The sequence below is a fragment of the Lactuca virosa genome, chromosome 4 (genome assembly GCF_052849685.1).
Source record: "Lactuca virosa cultivar CGN04683 chromosome 4, Lactuca_virosa_CGN04683_v6, whole genome shotgun sequence".
NCBI classification, from domain to species: domain Eukaryota; kingdom Viridiplantae; phylum Streptophyta; class Magnoliopsida; order Asterales; family Asteraceae; genus Lactuca; species Lactuca virosa.
In genome coordinates this window covers 310,407,685-310,425,073 of record NC_136429.1, presented here as the reverse complement: position 1 = coordinate 310,425,073, position 17,389 = coordinate 310,407,685, and positions in this window count along the sequence as shown.

Below are 17,389 nucleotides of genomic sequence, written 5' to 3'. Positions count from 1 at the left end.
GAGATGTAACATTGAGAATGTTAGTGTGAGCTATTTATTTGTCTAGATCTAGCTTATAATTTTTTGTAACACCTTTCATGATCGAATACATCTCTTAAGAACCCAAATCACCATCTTCTTTGTGTGTTATTTAATTCTGCATGCCAAATCAAATGCTCATAATTCACATCAGCATGCAAAGCCAACAATGATGCGCATCTGAAGCGCTTCAATGACATGATCAAGTGGTATCTTGTGATCAGAAATACTCTTCTGAATCTGATGACCAAGCTGTTTAAAGTTCAGAAGGTGCAACAATGAAGAATCTCCTTTCTTTATTTGACACAAAGGAGGAGATTGTTGGGATATTAATGTATTGTGTCAAAATTTTTTAGTACTAGAATAGTCTTATTGTAACGGGTTGGGCCTGTCCATCCATGTTTTTATGATGTTACGGTTAGACAATTTAATGTGCATGCATGTATCGTTAGGGTTTATCGATTGTATTGCCCTACTTAGCTTTTACAAAAAAGTTCGTGTTAGTCCCAAAATTCGGATCTTCTCAAGGTATCAATGCAATTGATTGAGTTAATGCGGAATCTTAATCAAACAACTGTGTGAAACAACCAAACAATTAGATGAATCAATGAACACATTTCAATGAATGCACACAATTCTATTAATCAACTGTCAGGTACATTCAACTACTCTTCAACTGTGAATAGACTTCAAAACTCCCAAAAACGCATTCTAACCTAGAATAGCTACACACAGACCATATTTATACTATTCCAATTAACCTAATGCTCAAACATAACAAGCCCACCGTAATCCCACTAGTGATTTCGGTCCAAAATCGAGAACATATATAAAACAAATAAAACAAAGCATAAACCCAAAAAATATAGCCCAACAATCTCCCCCTTGGTTTATTGCTTTTAGTTCTCTTCAAGGCTTCTCCACGAGATGTACATCCACCTAATCAAATGCCCTAGCCTACAACTTCTTTTCGATTATGGTAGCAACCATTCTGGTGAAGGCTTTTGCGGCAGCTTCAAACAAATAATTCTCAACAATTATTTGAAAGTTTGACAAAGTTCAGATATCATGTTCACAAAACTTCAATTAGTCCTTGGGATCAACAATGTGATACTGGTTCTTCTTTAGCTTGATCACTACTGACGCAGTAGCCTCATCACAGACTCAGAATTGCATTGAGTCCAAAGTGCCTTCTGGTAAACATTTAGGAAGCAGAATCCTTTTAGCTTGCTTTGTAGGCGGCCACATAACATTCAACATGGTTTTATTAGTGCGAGGATCAATGACATCCCTGGCCTTTTTCGTAAACGATGAAGGAGTCTTCATGCCTTCAAAGTTATTTTTAGCTTTATCCTCAAGAAAACTCTTAAAAGACCAGGCCATGGGTTCATTGGTTGGATTGTGGAAAGGTGCATGGATGAGTTCAGAAAGCTCAACTTTTGTCCAGGACAAGAAGTCAACTTTCTTCTCATAATATTCAATTTCTCCGCTCTTTGACTTTACGATCCACATTTTCTTATCAGCATCATATCCCCACATCAAAATTCCAGAATGGTCCCCGTATTTATCTGTTAATTTCTTCCCAGTCTCCCTGAAAAACATCTCAAGGTGATCAATTGGAGCATTTTGGTCTGAATGCTTCATCACTAGCATCTTCCGTCTTAGCTGGTCAACCCTGATTTGCTTCTCTCTTCTTTCTTGAGAAGAAGCAGGACCATAAGATAAAAATGTGTCAAGATTTGCATCTGGATCAGGTCTTACAACTCTTTCACTTGTAGGTTGAGAAGTTGGATTGACTGGACCAGAACTAGAAGCATAAATATTTTCTCCTTCAGCGCTTAATGGTTGAAAATCATCACCAAACTTTTGATGTATGTGTTGTTTCAGGTCAGAGAACAAGGTAGTTAGACCACCAAGATTTTCTTGAAGTTCGGAAATCATTCCATCTTTAATGGATTTCTCTTTTTCAAGATCACTGATTCTAATGTCCTGCCTTCCAATAATCAAATCCTTTTTAGCTGAGCTCTGTTCCAAATCAAAAACTCTGTTTTGAAGCAGAGCGACATCCACAAATTCAGACTCAAGCAGCTTACTTTTGCCTTTTGAAATATCCATATCGGGGGCTTCAAAGGAGCTTCTAGAAGCTTGAGCCCCTTATGAAGGTAAGACTTCTTGTTTAACAATAGGGCTTTCAAAATCCTGATCCATAGGATTGGATTCAAGTAACGGGCTTGAAATCTCTTGCATCACTTGTCACACCCCAAAACCGGAACGGCGGAAACGTTCGGGGGCGGAGGACGTTATGTACAGTATCATAACAATGCATAATAGTAAACAAGAAACAACATCATCCATTGCATTAATAATAATATTTAATACAAGTGTGTTCTGAATAGTTTATAAGACACCAAAAATAATAATTCAAAATAAAAGATGAGTCTTGAATATGCTCCATCTTCTAAAAATCTGGCATCGGTACCTGTCTACTGACAACCTGAGAATACAAGTTATTTTGAAAGCGTAGAGCAGCATTTAAGCTGGTGAGTTCATAAGATTTTAGTGTCATTGCTTCCATAAATGTGTTTGTAGTAAATGTTTGTATATGTTTGTAATTGTTTTGCAAATGATTGTATGTGTTTGTAATTGTTCTGCAAATGTTTGTATCTCCTAGAAAATCCTACATTTTCTACTAAAAGTAGCCTTCTACCAAGACCCAAATGTTATGTATATTCTTCGTTTGTAAAAGTGTGTAATATTCCCCAAAGATAGACTATCATTTACCAGAAATATAGTTTACATTACCGTTTATGTGAGTAGCTCACTATATGAATGTAATGGGAAAATAATATTGATGTACTTGTAGTATTAGGATATAACTACTACCATTGTACTAACTACCTTAAAACCATTGTTTTTAATTAAGGAAAAATGTGATATAGTTGTAACCATGCTTGATCGACTAGTAGAAACACGACGCTCGAGGCATCGAAAATGGTATGACATTAGTCACCCGTAGACCTGCAGGTCCCACTGTAGCTAGCAACAAGGTGTAGGATAGTCAGTCCCGTATAGATCTATACACCAATTCACGCTCTCCCTCCAGGAGACTCTGGTTGCAAAATGCAACACGACAATTGCTTGTCATGTCGTGAAGTAGTGGCTCACATTAATGTTATAGTGTTCTGGTGTTTGTATGTTCTCTCTGTACTAGCGTAATGTATTGTATGTTCTCTTTGTACTAGTATAGTGTATGTTTATTTCTCATCATAGTATGTTCTCTTGTATAGTGTATTTGTATGTTCTCTTAATTTCTCATCATAGTATATTCATTCTGTTTCTCATAAATGTAAGTTTATATTGACTCATGAATGAAATGACTCTTGTATGGTTCATTGTACTAGAAATAGTGAGTAGTGACTTCCTAAACTATACCTATTATAGTTTACTAGTAAAGTTGTTTGTATAAATGAACATGTTTGAACACCTTTGCTACCCAAAGGTATTGAACCGAATGTAGAACTTTAATATCCATATACATACACATAATATATATAACTAAGATTCAAACGACCGTCGGACAAACAACCGAATACCCTAAGTCCACAACCAAACAAGGAACAGGAAGCAAGGCGAGTCATCAGTCCTAAGTCCTTTCAATCCTACTTATATAACTATATATATATATATATATATATATATATATATATATATATATATATATATATATGATTTTGAAGATATATAAGTTTGAAAGAGTTTAATAAGTAGTTTTGTATGTAAAAGAGTTTGTAAAACGATTTGAAGCATTTTGTTTGATAACACAGTTTGACGTATAGCAAATCCGTCTGTTTTGATAGTTATTAATCACATGTGATTGATATAATAACTATAATGTTTCTACTTGTATTCCCCCCCATAAAAGAATTTAAAATCATTTAAAAGATAAGTTAAGGGGTATGAACTCACCTGCAGTGAGTAACTCGAATGAAAGATCGATATAGGCTTGTTGGGTGTCAATTGGTGTCTTGAACACAAACGAATCCTATTTAACATATAATTATACATATATGAATACATTTAATGTAAATAATCACTAATGGTGATAGGGACACGCCTTATGGACATATAAACACTTAGAATTAAGTGTTACCAACAACTATGGTTGCACATAAGGGGTGTATGGCTCTATATTGGAGTGTAAGGACACAAAACCAAGGGTTTTATGTGTGTGCGGCCAGGGTGTGCGGCCAAGTGTGTGTGCGGCCACACACTCCTTATGAAGTGTGTCACAAACTTATTTCCAAGCCTTAGGAATGTTCTAGGGAAGGTGTTTTGACCATTGCTTAGCCGGAATGAAAGTTGGTTGCCATTTTGGGTGTTAAAAAGGGTGTGTGCGGTTACACATGGTGTGTGCGGCCGCACACACTTGAAGATTATATGAAATGGCGTTTTTCATTCATAATTTCAAGGGTCCTTAGCTTATATCAAGCTATTGCAAGTGGATACCCGATATAGAGGCTTAAACGTGTAGTTAAAGTTCAAAAAGGTAGTGTGTGTTCTTGGTGTTCTTGGTGAACACTTGAAGATCTAACCCCAAATAGGTGTTCTCATGGATCAAATCAAAGGTAAAGGCTAGTTAAGGCCTTGTATTAACGATTCAAGGAAGCAACACTTACTTGATTTGAAGATTTGAAGAGAAATATGGATGATACTTGAGAGAAAACGAGTTCTAGACTTGAAGAAGTGGAAAAAGTGTTCAAAATGACTAAGTATCATATATATAGGTGTCAGTGTGCGGTTGGGATGGGTGTGTGGCCGCATACACCTTGTGTTGATGTGTTTGGCTTAATTGCAAGGTGTTACACTCACAATACTCACCCCACGACCCAATACCTTGAATATACTAGGTTTTAAACACTCCAAATGACTCTAAACAGTGCTAGAAGATAGCAAAACGAGTCTAACTTTGATAGATTTGAATAAATATACAAGCTAGAAATTTCGGATTGTCACATCATCCCCCCGTTAGAGAGAATTTCGTCCTGAAATTAGAGTTTAAGCAAATAAGAAGTTACAAATAACTAAGCGAAAAGATGAGGATATTTCAGTTTCATTTGATCCTCGCGCTCCCAATTGAATTTAGATCCTCGCTTGGCATTCCAGCGAACCTTCACTATCGGGATACGACTTTGCATCGTTTGCTTGACCTCTCGGTCCATGATCTCTACAGGTTCTTCCACGAAGTTGAGGTTCTCGTTGATCTCGATATCGTCGAGTGGGATTACAAGAGTCTCGTCGGACAGACACTTTTTCAAGTTCGAGACGTGGAAAGTAGAATGTACGTTACTGAGTTCACGAGGTACTTTGAGTTTGTAAGCTATATGGCCGATTCTTGAAAGAATCTCGAAAGGCCCTACGTATCTTGGATTTAGCTTTCCACGCTTTCCGAAGCGTATCAAGCCCTTCCAGGGTGAGACCTTCAATAGAACACGGTCGCCCACCTGGAATTCCAATGGTTTCCTTCTTTTGTCTGCGTAGCTTTTCTGTCGGTCTCTAGAGGCTTTTAATCGTTCACGAATCTAAACGATCTTCTCTGTCGTTTCCCGAATGATTTCCGGACCTGTGAGAGTGTTGTAAGGAACTCGTCCTTTAGCTAACTGAGTGTCGCCCACCTCAGCCCAGCACAGAGGGGATATGCACTTACGGCCATAGAGAGCTTCGAATGGAGCAGCCTTTATGCTTGTGTGATAACTATTATTATAGGAAAACTCGACAAGGGGTAAATAAGTATCCCATGCCTTCCCAAAGTCTATCACGTAGGCTCGCAACATATCTTCTAAAGTTTGAATAGTCCTCTCACTTTGTCTGTCGGTTTGTGGATGGTAGGCTGTACTCATGTCCAGCCTAGTTCCTAGGGAACCTTATAGCGACTGCCAGAACCTCGAAGTGAATCTACTTTCTCTATCAGAGATAATGGATATGGGAACACCGTGCAGGCGTACTATCTCCCTAATGTATGTTCTTGTTAGTTTCTCCATCTTGTCAGTCTCTTTGATAGGCAGGAAGTGTGCGGACTTTGTTAACCTGTCCACGATCACCCATATGGTATCGAGACCACCCATTGTCTTGGGCAACTTGGTTATGAAGTCCATTGTGATCCGCTCCCACTTCCATTACGGTATTTCCGGCTGTTGAAGTAAACCTGATGGTTTCGGGTATTCAACCTTTACCTTGGCGCAAGTAAGGCATTTACTCACGAAGGTAGCAATCTCTGATTTCATGTTAGGCCACCAGTATAACTTTTTAAGATCCATATACATCTTATCTGAACCTGGGTGGACGGAATATAGAGTGTTGTGTGCTTCTGTCATGACCAAGTCTCTGAAACCACCGTGTTTCGGTGTCCAGATCCGATCCATGATATATAAAGCTCTGCCACCCTTTACCATTAAGTTCTTATCCATCCCTCTTAGGGATTCACCCGCCACATTTTTAGGTTTCAAAGCTTTGAGCTGAGCTTCCTTAATTTGTGTGGACAAGTGTGAATGGATGGTCATAGTCAATGATTTGACCTTACGGCCAGAGTATTCTTTTCGACTCAGGGCGTCATCTACTACGTTGGCCTTGCCGGGATGATAAAGAATTTCGCATTTATAATCAACAGAGTTTCGACACATATTCTTTGAATGATTTGTACAATCAACTGAAAACTCACGAAAATGAAGTGAACGAAATGGCAGAAGAGTCGAAGCTTAGTCTGCGAGGTCCATTAGCACTTGTCTCTAAAATGTCTAAAAAGGAAGCAGTCGAAAAAGGTGATTCTGATTATGAAGAGGGGTTTATTATGAATTCGGATGACGAGGCAATAGATTTTTACTGAAACAACCAAGTCAAAAAGTTTTTCAAGAAACCGTTTAATCCAAAGGTGAAGCAAAGTGAAGGAAAAGGAAGTTTCGTGAACAAGGCTGCAGGAGAAGAGAAGAAGAAGTATGAGAAGAATGATAAGAAGGGTGCTGAGGAAAAGAACGAGAAGAAATTGAAAGGAGATTCTGGTATGGATTGTCATTATTGCAATGGAGCAAATCATCTAGCAAATGATTACATGCTTCGAAAGAAGGATGTGGAAAAGAATAGAGTAAAGGATGAAGCGTATTATGTGGAGAGATTGGAAGAAGTGCGTACGAAGGCGAAAATTTTGTCTTTGGTGGCTCAAGGTGAACTGGAGAATGATGGCACATATCAAAGTTGGTCTTCGGGCTCCGATGATGAAGAAATGCGTAAACCTACGCATGGAGCCATGTATGCGAAGCTGGAGGAAGATTCGGACGAAGAGGTAAAGAGTCGATGCTTTGTGTCAAAGTCTGCTGATAAGTCTCCAATGACAACTAAGGTACGTAATATTCTTCAATCTTTCAATATTCCTTTGAGTGCATATGATTCTGAAATTGTCGCTTTTGATGATACTGTTGCTTATTTTGATAATTTGGTTGTTTCTGCTAGCAATGAAGCTAAGAAATTAAGCAATCAATTGTTAGAGACTCAGAAGAAGTTACATTCGAAAGTTGTCAAGATAGACTGTTTAGAATTGCAAATAACAAACATTATGTGTGATCGAGATTCGTTATCTAGTGATGTAAAACTCTTATTAGCTCAACGTAATATCTACTGCAATTCTACTAAACGTCTATATGGCAAGTTAACTGCATTGCATCATTCGTGTGAAATTAGCAAGGAACAACATAGGAAATTATTACCTTTTCTAGCATATGAGAGAGCGAAGGTTGATAATATTTCGTATGATTGTGAGAAAAATATTGTTGAGTTTGACAAAATTCCTGATGATAGATATGCTTATGGAATTTTCAAAATTGATGAATGTCTTGATTCAAGTGAATTAGTTAACATTGTGAATGATACTTTGACAAAATGTAATGCCCCGATTCTCAGGTATGGATTTAAATAAAAGGTTATTTGGTTTTATGTCATACTCAACGAGTTGGTTGCCCTACTCGTCGAGTAGCAGCGGGGTGGGATCGCGTGATTAGTGACCTACTCGCCGAGTCCATGTAGGGACTCGACGAGTAGGAGCTGGCAGATAAAACCCTAAATCCCAGGGTTTTGCACCCTATTTAAAGGAGCCTCAGCCTCCTTTGGCCTCTTTACAGTCTTTGAGAGCTCAGTGAAACCCTAATTCGTGTGGTAGTCTTCTTGGTGTGATTTAAGCCTTGGAAAGAAGGTTGGCTAGGAGGGAAAAGCTTGAAGAGCAAAGGAGTTGAAGCAAGGAAGGTGTGGGAAGCAGAACTTACCTCAGCTAGCATCTTCTGGAGGTATCAAGTTGCAGTCTTCACTTCCTTTTCCTTCTAGATCTCCTTTCTTTTGGATGAGTCTTAGGGTTTTATGGATTTTGAGTTGATATGGGGAGCTATGGGCTAGATCTGAAGTTGTAACTTCAGATCTGGACCCTTCCCAAGTTCTAGAATCATAAAGTTTCTGTTTTGGTCGCGACTGAGGCCCTCCTTGTGCATAAAGCCCCATTAAGAGCTTAGTTTTGGCATTAAGAGCCTTATTAGTCATGCATGCACGTAAAGTTTGCAACTTTACGTGAAAAGCATGCCCTAGAAGCTTGGATCTGTAATTTGGAGCCATTGCATGGCTTAAATGAGTCTGTATGGCTTAAGGGCTGAAGGAACTCGGCGAGTCGCAAGGTTGACTCGGCGAGTCGGATGAAGATGGCCTTGAACTCGACGAGTTGGATGAGCAACTCGGCGAGTCCGATGAAGATTCCCATAGACTCGGCGAGTTGTATTAACAACTCGGCGAGTCGGATAAGTTTTCTCCAGGATATGTATGCGTGTGTATCCGTCGAGTTGCAAGAAGGAGACTCGACGGGTAGCCTTAAAGTTTGATCGAGAATCGGAGGAACTCGACGAGTCACCTCGATGACTCGGCGAGTTGGAAAGTGCTTCAAGGAACTCGGCGAGTAGCCGAGGGTACTCGGCGAGTTAAGGTCAACATGGACTGTTGACCTTGACTGAGGACTTTGACTTTGACCAGGGGTTGACTAGTCGGTTTATGGAGTACCTTATAAGGTTAAGGACTTATGAGTATATTGTGCTATGGTATTAGGTGGTGGAGCCTACGTCAAATGACTCGAGAGTGGGGATTTATCTACCGAGTCGACATCTGCGAGGTGAGTTATCCTCACTCTATCGATAGGGTCTAAGGCACCAAGGCCGGCCCTTTAGTTGTTATCGTTATGGTATGTTACATGTGGATATGATCTGTTAGATCGGAATCAGGATAGACAGTATATTATGCTCTTATGATCCGTAGGGATTAATATGTTAGTGACCTGCTAGGTCAGTGCACTAGTTATGAGTGATTGCTATGTTTGGTGATCAGTGAGATAGATATGTTTGATGATTGTATATGCCAGTATATGTTAGTTATGCGCACTTGATTAATTGCTTGTTGCTTGGGTTGAGGCGGTCCTGCTCTGTGCTGAAGGCCAACACACCCTATGAGCGGTCCAGGGAGACTGTAAGCCCACGTGGCGGTCCAGTCATGCCGAAGGCTCGGTATAGATGCAGTTGGACTGTAGGCCCTGTAGGGCGGTCCAGTCAGGCCGATGGCCCAGTATGCATGTTGATTGATTGATTATTACGGATATGGTATTATCAGTGTGGTATTGGTATTTTGGGGGTAGCTCACTAAGCCCTCGGGCTTACAGTTTTCAGTTTATTGTTTCAGGTACTTCAGGAGTTCATGGCAAGGTGAAGGCGTGACCGTACCGCTCCTCATCCTTGTGATCTGGCTTTTGGGACACTCTGATTGAATAATGATTTGAAAACACTTTTGTAAACATATACTATTTGGTTTTATTTATGCTTGAAAAGTTTAAATTTGGCGTAAAATTTATGGATGTTACAAGTTGGTATCAGAGCCTTGGTTTGAGCGAATTGGAGGAACACTCGTGTGAATCCAGTCTCAAATCAAGGAGAGTTTCGGAAAGTAAAATTTTTAAAATGGTTTTCAAAATAAAGGATGGAGGATGCAGAGGGTACGATCAGCCGGAGCCTGTAAGTAAACCCCAAAATACCATACAGTTATTTGATATTTTGATATGTTAGAACAACATGCTAGTGGTAGGCTAGGGATCTTCAGGAATCGCATGATAGAATTGCCTGATTATATGATGCCCATTAGCCTAGGGTTTCTTGTATATGGAATTGACATCATAACGGTAGATGTTTAGTGTATGCATCACGGCTGTGCATAATAAAGACCTCATAGCCTGAGAATGTTGATTCGGCCTTCGGGTAGGATTGGACATTCGAAAATCTATTGGGTCTAGCGTTATGTGCAGTTAGCATACACTAGCGCTGCAGGGGATGATGAAAGTTTCATGGATGTGTGAGTTGTGAGAAGCGGTAAGACCCGTTGCAAGATAGTTGATATTCCTTCTAGGGGTGAGGGTTGAGCGCATTTTATGTTGATGGTAGTGTTAAGGTGTTGTGGTGATACTTGAGACAAATATGGGTAGGTGTGGAAGGTAGTATGGGCCCGTACTACTGAAAGCACAGGACCCATACGCGTAGTAAGGAAGTCACAACCCTAGGGTTTGTGGGTTTTGGTCTCCCGATATTATGTTATTTATCTGATGTTTGAGTATATCTTTCAGTATGGTGGTGACGAGACGTTTTGCTGCTGGGCCCGGATCAGGATCAGGGTCCAGATCGGGGTCAGGGTCGGGAGACGGAGGGTCGGAGGTGCCGGTAGCACCTGAGCCCGTGGTACAGATAGGGACCGAGGAGTTGGATGCCCGGATCCGGGAGATTATGCACGACGAGATTGCTGCAGCGTTCCGAGCACAGCTGCCAGAGATGTTTGGTTCGATTAAGACCACGATGGTCGAGTACTTTGATGAGCGATATGCAGCTCTAGCAGAGACAGCTGCCGCTACAGCCACTTCGGCTGCAACTGCGGCAGGGGTTGGAGGAGGAGCCAGCAGGGCTTTCCAGTACCGGGACTTCGATAATACGAAGCCCCCGACATTTGATGGTACACAGGATGCGATCAGAGCTATGAGGTGGTTATCAGACGTGGAGGGATGTTTCTTCACGTGTTCATGTCCTGCTGACCAAAAGGCCAGGTGTGCCCTGAACCTGCTAAGGCTTGGGGCAAAGGACTGGTGGAGATTGACGACAAGGTCGTACACGGATGATCAGCGAGCTCCTGTTACTTGGGAGCGGTTATGGGATATGTTCCGCACCCGCTACGTTCCACGTGTTGAGCGGGAGCGGCTTGCTCAGGAGTTTTTGACATTGAGACAGGGTGGGGAGTCAGTGATGGAGATTACCCGTATGTTCATGGAGAGGGCTATGTTTTGCCCGGAGTTTGCTTCAGAGCAGTCTCAGATGACTCGTTATCTGAGTATGCTCAAGACTGATATTCGGCAGTTTGTGTCTACACAGCGATGTGATACCCTCTTGGATCTTCAGGAAGCCGCGAGGCGGCGTGAGTTGGAGATAGAGCTACAGTTGAAGGAGCAGCGTCAGACACCGGCACAGTCTCAGCCGGCGCCTAAGCGGTCTAAGACCGCTGATGCTCGGACTGGGAGTCAGCAGAGCCGCACTTGTGGAAAGTGTGGCAGGGGTCATTCGGGGGTTTGTCGAGCAGGAGGTGGATGCCACAAATGTGGCAAGGAGGGGCACTATGCCCGGGGACTGCCGTCAGTCCACCCCTCCAGCGGATATGAGGATTTGCTACCATTGTCATCAGGTTGGTCACGTGAGGACCAACTGTCCGCATCTCGCCGCCAAGCCGGCGCAGGGTCCCTCGTCAGCTACTGTGAGGATTGGGGATGGGAGGCCAGTCAAGGTGGAGCCTCCAAAGGCTCAGGGTCGCGCCTTCCAGCTCACGGCCGAGGAGGCCATGGCAGTAGCGAATGTGGTTGCTGGTACGTTCTTAGTGAATTCTTTGCCTGCTTTGGTTCTATTTGACTCGGGGGCGAGTCGGTCGTTCGTATCTCAGACTTTCAGTAGAGGGTTTAGCGTACCGGTAGATGAGCTTGAGTGTCCGTTGCGAGTTTTGATCGCCAACGAACACGGGGTTTCTGCTTCTTCGGTCTACCGGGGATGCGAGTTGGAGATTTTCGGGGTGCCCTTCCCAATAGATTTGGTTCCTATTCCCATGGGGGAAGTGTGCGTGATCGTAGGGACGGATTGGTTCAGTCGATTTGGCGCCATGATCGACTGTGAGGGACAGCGAGTGGTAGTTCGAACCCCAAGTGGGGGAGAACTGGTGGTATATGGCGAGGGCACCAGGATGGGATCAGGGTTTTGTTCGGCGGCCAGGGCTCGACAGTATATTCAGCACGGGGGTGCCGGTTATTTGGCGTATGTGGTAGATACTAAAGGGTCCAGTAATTGGTTTGGTCTAGGCTTTCATTGTATTTTGTTCAGTATGAGTCTGTAACACAGTTCTTGAGTTGTTTATGTGTTTTAGATTAGTAAGTGTGTTTACGACCGTAAACAGAGTTTACGTCCGTAAACATGTTTACGACCGTAAACCCTGTTTACGGTCGTAAACCCCGTTTGCGGTCCAATTCAGTATAAATAGTGGAGGTGTAGGTCTTTGAGTAGTTGTTGATGCCATTGCGTTTACAGAGAGTCCCATCGAGTTGTACCTGACGTTTTTCTGAATATAAACGTGTGCAAGCTCGATTTCTTTTCATCTTATTCTTCTATTCGTGATTGTTTGTTGCTTGACTACTGGTAAAGATACTTATTAGGACCTTACAATTGGTATCAGAGCAGAAACCGGTGTTAAAGCTTCATTCAATCGATTTTTGGGCTGTTTAATCCGATATTCTTATTGTTCGAGCCTGGTTTTAGTGTTTTCGTGGTTAAGGGAATTGAATCTTCTGCAAAAACGTGTTTCTGAAGGCTTTCTGGGAGTTTGCTGCCAACCGTAAACCCTATTTACGGTTGTAAAATCTAGATCTTGAAGAACCGTAAATTTTGAATCTTCAAAAACCGTAAATCAAGTTTCATTAACCGTAAACACATAAACCGTAATCACATAAACCGTAAACTGCTCAACCGTAAACACAGTTTACGGTCGTAATCGTTCTAACCATAAACCAAGTTTACGGTCGTAAACCCTTCAACCGTAAACTCAGTTTACGGTCGTAAACATCATTAACCGTAAACACTTTGTGACTTTAATTTGCTTCAATTTCAAATGGAATCTCAAAATCAAAATCATTTATTACGAACTTGACATAGTCATGGGCACCACTACGCGTATTCCAAGATTAATGTCTGCAGATGGTTTCCCAGAATGGAAATATAGAATTGAAAAGTACATCAAAATGAAGGACTTTAAGGTCTGGAGAAGCATTCTTAGAGGACCTGTCAGAATCACTGTTACAGTTGGAGGACAGGTAATTGACAAGGCTGTTGAGAACTACACTGATAAGGAGTTTGAGAAAGTTGAAGAGCAGGAAAGGGCTTTAGCCACTTTAACCATGGCATTATCTCCCGATATTGCTCAAGGTTTCCGTGAGTACACTTCAGCTAAAGACTTGTGGGAATCCCTAATTGAGGTATATGAGAGCAATGAAGATATGAAGGAGAGTCGTCAGGACATGTTGAGACAAAAGTTCAATATGTTCAACTACATACCAGGAGAGACTCTTGAGGCTCAGCTGCAGCGGTTCACAACTCTCACAACTGACATGAACATATATGGAACTTTCTTGACCAAGTCAGAGATTAACAAGAAGCTTCTGAATGCTCTTCCTAGATCATGGGATATGAATGTCGTTGTGATTAAGAAGACTAAGGATTTAAATCGCCTCACTCTTGCTGAAATCATGGCGATCATCAAAGCTTGTGATATTGATGACAAACAGAGAGAGATTAATCATGTGAACTCATACTCTACTGCAAATCTTGGAATCTCATCCAACAATGCTCTCTCCTCAATCATGTCTTCTTCAGGCCAAGTGTTTGCTGCTGCATCATCCTTTCCTCATCCTCAAAACCAGCCATTTGTCACTCCACAAGTTGTTCCCCCTCCAAATGTGCCAGTTGTAGCCTCTTCCTCTAACACTAAAGACACCGATGAAAATCTGGCTCTATCCACTGGGCTTCTTAACTGCTACAATGCCTTTGTAGCTGGAGAGCTTCCACCTCAGCTATCATTTGTTGACCTAGATCAAATTCATCCAGAAGACGTGGAGGAGATGGATATCACGTGGCAGATTGCAATGGCTGTCTTTAGGGCCAAGCAGTTTGCTAAGAAGACAGGGAAGAGCAACTGGGGCATGAATGCAGACAAGAAGGTGGGATTCAACAAGAGCATGCTGAGATGTTTCAACTGCCATGAGCCAGGTCATTTTGCTCGTGATTGTCCAAAGCCAGATCGTAGACTGAACAACAACAGGACGATGGTTGCAGTGGGAAACAACCGTGCAGGTGCTACAGCTAATGGTGAAACTGCTATGGTCGCTCAATCTTTTGACTGGGAGGACAAGATTCAGGCTTTGAATATCTCAGGGCCAGAAAATGCTCACCTAGCTCAGATTGATGATGCTTCCTTGAAGAATGATGCAGCTAATCCAGAAGCAGAAATGATGGAGATGCAGTTTGCTCTGATGGCGTCTACTTCTTTCGAGCCCAAGAAAAGCGAGGTAAACCTACCATCTTGTTCTCATGCATGTAAAGAATATGTTAAAATTCTTCGTGATGAAATCCAATTATTACGTAGAGAAGTAGAGGACCTTAGATATGAGGGCTACCAACTTAGGAAAGGACAAAAGCCCCTTAAAGCCTACAGTGAAAAGTGTGAACTGTATGATTATATTAAAAGACAAAATGATGCGCTAATTACCGAGCTTGATACATTAAAAGGACAATTTGAAGATGCAAATTTTAAATTTAGAAAATTTGATGGATTAAGCGAGGTAGTTGCCAAAATGATCGATCATTGCATGGATTTTAAACGAAACCAACAAAAGGGTTTAGGATATGATAGTGTACCTCCTCCAGATAATCATACCTATCAGTATCAACCCCTATCCAAGGATGAGATTGCCAATGAATCTTTCATGGTTTATGGCAAGCCATCTAGATTCGTCTAAGGAGGAATTATTAATGTTGAAAGTACTGACGCTTCTACTTCCTCTGCAAATCAACCTTTAGATCAGGCGAAGCATGGAGTTGGAGTTTCTGTTTCTGTTTCTGTTTCTGTTCCTAATTCTGATATTGATGTTTCTATTTCTGATTCTGATGATAAGACTGATAATGTTTTGTGTGATGTTTCTACTTCTGATTCTGTTAAATTTAATTTCTTTGATATGTTTGATGAACTGTTTGGTAATTCTGATGCTTGTGATTCTCATGAGAAACCATCAATTTCACAAGTCACACCATCTGAGGCACCCTCACTTAGCTCACAACCTATTTCTCATGCATGTTCTTCTGAGAAGAGTAAGAGTGTCTGTCAAGAAAATAAATCTGAAAAATGCAGTACAAGTTCAAATAATAAACATATTTGTTTTAATTGTGGTGTTGGTGGTCATATAGCTAGGAATTGTCAAAATAGGATCTTTGTGAACTATTTGTCACCAAGAGGACAGAACGAATCTCGAGGAAGGTCTTTAATTAGAAAATCCTCAAGAACTCGTTATCGAAATGATGATTGGAAAGATGATAGAAGAAGAAAAAGGGCTGTTTGTCAAAAGAATAAAAAGGTTTTTACTAACAAATCTCAAAATACTTTACCAAAACCGAACAAGGCTCCGCCAAGATCGGTTTCATCAAAAAACAATTATGGATCTTCAACCACTTCTGGTAGAACATCTAGAGGCTCAGTGCAAACTCCTAAGAAACATATTTCAAAACCACCTGAGAATGTTGTAAAAACTAAATATCATTGGATGCCCAAGTCAATTTCCAATCAATCATTACCATCCTCTGAAGTGATTAGGAATGAGGATCCTAATTTGAAATCTTTAAAGGATAAATCAGACAAAGTGAAAAGCGAACCCATGATAGTGATGACCTGGGTTCCTAAATCTGAATGATTTCGCTCATTTTGCAGGGACAATTGCGGAGGAATATCGTTCGTCCTTGGTACGTCGACAGCGGCTGCTCCCGGCATATGACTGGAGACATCTCCCAATTGAGCGAAATTCAATCTTTTAATGGGGGGTATGTTTCCTTCGCGGGCGGAGATGGTGGCAAGATCACACAAAGAGGAACTGTTACAAATGGAGTGCTAAGCTTTGAGAATGTCAACTTCGCTCCCGAGTTAAAGCACAGCTTGTTGAGTGTTTCCCAAATCTGCGACAAAGGCTATTCTACCCATTTTACCGATAAAGAATGTATGATTCTGAAGCCAGGCATTGTCATCCCGGAAGAGTGGATCCTCGTCAAATCTAAGCGGGATGGGAATGCTTACATTATTGACATGAACAGCAATCTCCCTGAACAAGTCACTTGCCTATTCTCAAAGGTCTCCGAGCAAAATGCAATGTTGTGGCACCGAAGGCTCGGTCATGCTAACGCGAAAAACCTGAATCGCCTTGCCAAGAATGAGATGGTCCGAGGCTTGGCTGTCAGAGACTTTATTACATTTGAGAAGTGTGTTTCCTGTGCTCAAGGCAAACACCATCGGAAACCATACCTGCCCAAGCAAGTCAACTCAATCAGTCAGGTGCTCCAATTATTACACATGGACCTATTTGGTCCAGTCAACGTCCTGAGCATTAACAGAAGCTCGTACTGTCTAGTTGTGATCGATGATTTCTCTCGGTTTATGTGGGTCTTCTTCTTATCCAACAAAGCGGGGGTCGCTGATCAGATAAAGCAGTTCATTGTGATGATTGAAAAACAAACCAACAACCAGGTGAAGGCGCTTCGTATTGACAATGGAACTGAGTTCAAGAATGCCGTTCTTGACCACTTTTGCGCAGAAAAGGGGATCGTGCATCAATACAGCTCTGCTCACACGCCTCAACAAAACGGTGTTGCTGAAAGGAGAAACAGAACTTTAAAAGATGCTGCAAGGACAATGCTTTGTGATTCCAAATTACCTGTTTTCTTTTGGGCCGAGGCGATTAACACTACTTTCTACGTGCAGAATCGTGTTCTAATCAACAAAGCTCAGATGAAGACACCGTACGAGATTCTTTATGGACACAAGCCTTCGGTCAGCCATTTCCGTGTATTTGCCTGCCCTTGCACCTTTCTTCACTTGGAATCCAACCCTAAATTCAATACCAAAGCCGATGATTGTTAATTTGTAGGGTATGCTGCGCGCACCGCTTATAGGGTTTACAACAAGAAGACTAAGCAGATTG